Here is a 2553-nt window from a genome sequence, read left to right on the forward strand (position 1 = left end):
TACGGCTGTCCCAGAGTCTATTTACGTGCCGAAAAAGACTCTGGGTTCGCAGATTGGGCTATTTATGCTCAAACAATGTTGACATTAGGCAAAATTAATGGACATAATAATAAGCTTAAAGACCTATTGCCGTTTTTCTCGCAATACCCCCGCAGAACTGCAGTCTGTCTAGCCTGTTGTACAGTATACAGTTTATCAGTGTTTATGAAATGCATCAGTAAGCATTGTGCTCTCATAATAGAGCTGGTAGTCAAATAAACTATTATAAAGTTAACATAAGTAATAATAAAGTAATGAATAAAAATCTGATTCACTGAAATAGACACGGACACAGAAATAACATTATTGTCCATTTGTGCTGAGGAATAAGACGACTGGGGGAAAAACCTACCAATGGCGTCTCTGGAGGACAGTTTGGGAACACAGGCGGTAGCAGGCTTCCCTTGGGCATTCTCTTTGCGAATGGGCGGGTGGCTTAGGTCGTCCTCCCAGGACCTGATTGTGGCAGCCAGGTCGGCAAACTGGCCTTTCCTGAGTCTGAGTGAGGATGCAGAGTGGGTCACAACTGGTGGGATGGGAGGGCACAGTTCGGAGCTGCAACTGAGGTGCCTGAAACGGTAGTAATATGTTGTCTCAGGCAGTGGTTTGCGAACCCAAAGGGGCGAGACAAAATCTCAAGGCACACCTATATACTGTATCCGTGCAAAATAGCCTCTAGTCTATAACGTGTTATCACTCTAAACATTTTTTATGGCAAATACAATTTGACAAACAACTATTACTCATGAGATTGTTATTAACAAAAGAAAATTCAGGAATTAATTTGAAACTTTGTAAAATTACTACATCAAAGCAGTTTTTGTATACTGTAGTTTTACCTACCTGCGGCGTGTTGGCTGTGCGTCCTGCGTGGGCGATGACATTGATGATGCTAGATATAGCGTTTGGAGATGGTGATGGCGTTTGCAGACGCTAGATAGCGTTTGAGAGGGAGATGGCGCCTGGAGACGCTGGATAGCGCTTGGAGATGGGGATGGCGAGCAACGGGAGTCCTATCTTGACCACAGGGTTCCACGATGACGGCTCGTTCGGCAGCCCAAACTGGAAGGGAGAGAACAGGTGAGTGAGTCAGCTGGCCAGGCTAACAGATTACTCACACGCAAGGATTCAGGATCTAGGAGATGACCTCTCCTTTTCTGATGCATTGAGAGCATTGATCCTGTGCTTACTCCAAGGGCTGTTTCCCCCCGTTGGGGTCCCGTCTGTGTCCCTTCGCCCCTCGGGTTTGCTCGGCACCACCAATCCCGAAAAATGCCAGCTGCCGCCAATTACTTCACTCTGCAGCTCGCCCCGAGGTGCAACTCGTGCAGGAAGTGATGTCACTCAACTGGAAGTGATGTCATCAGGCGCACACACACACACACACACACACACACACACACACAGAGGCATAAGACTGATTATGTCAACACTGATGTCATAAGGGGACACACACACACACTGACTATGTCATCAGTGATGTCATAAGGGGGCACATCACATCCAAATGCTTAAGTCCATGTTGTACACAACATATCATTAAACCAAATATCTGTCCATACCATCCCCAAAATATAGGCTAGTCTACATCATCCACACACACACACACACACACACGCACGCACGCACGCACGCAACACACACACACACACACAGACACACACACGCAGCACACACACACACACACACACACACACACACACACACACAACCAACTTCAACAGCATCACAGCCTGGCAGATGCATACTGTATGTCACTGACATGCACTAGCTACAAACACTGCCAGCCAGAATATTTTTAATAACGTAACGTTACCTTGATGTGGTGATGTGGATAACTTCCTGGCCCATGACCATGCACTCTCCACGCCAAAAAGCATCAATCCCAGGTTTTCCACCAACTCCAACTTTAAATCAAAAAACGGGATTGATAATAATCCTAAAGAGTTTCCTCCTTGCAGTTACGTTCACGTTGTAGCTAGCCAGCCAAATAGGGAAGGCTGGCTTCATTGAACATGATGGTAGCGCTACTTAGCGTTAAATACATTACTTGCAGCTGTTTTTTCCTCCACTAAAACATGTCTTCCCACCTCCTGACTCCTTGGATCAGAAAACAATCCATAACGTTATATGATCAATACCTTGTTTGTATCGTCTAGATCATAAAATCACTGCTAAACATTTAGCGTTAGCAAAGTTGCTAAAGGCTGAGGTTATCTACTCCCCACCCGATTTATTGTCATAGCTAGCTAACGTTAACATCAGCCTCTTGCAATTATAAATTGGCTAATGTTACTCACCCATCTCAAATAACCGCATTCAAGACATCTCGGACTGCTGTAGCATTAGGTAGTCTCCAACTGCAGGGCAGAATCACCATTGTTAACAAAAATAAAAAAGCTTGTCCACTCGTTTTTTTTAGAGACAAGTCAGTCACTAGCCAAAATTAGCGTTAGCTAGTTAGCTTGCCTTGTTCCTCTCTGATAAACAAAAATCCATTCAATAACGTATATG

At 44.8% G+C, this 2553-nt stretch overlaps 1 long non-coding RNA gene across 1 annotated transcript; it reads right to left on the minus strand.

The window, feature by feature from the left end:
* Positions 1-421: 421 nt before the first annotated feature.
* On the minus strand, positions 422-1248 carry LOC310776053. The gene is made up of 3 exons (XR_014552691.1): positions 1230-1248; positions 883-1101; positions 422-609 (listed from the first exon to the last, which is right to left on the minus strand). It is a non-coding gene; the product is annotated as an uncharacterized lncRNA (long non-coding RNA).
* Positions 1249-2553: the final 1305 nt, after the last annotated feature.

This window comes from Poromitra crassiceps (genome assembly GCF_964638095.1).
Source record: "Poromitra crassiceps genome assembly, chromosome: 4".
Lineage (NCBI taxonomy): Eukaryota > Metazoa > Chordata > Actinopteri > Beryciformes > Melamphaidae > Poromitra > Poromitra crassiceps.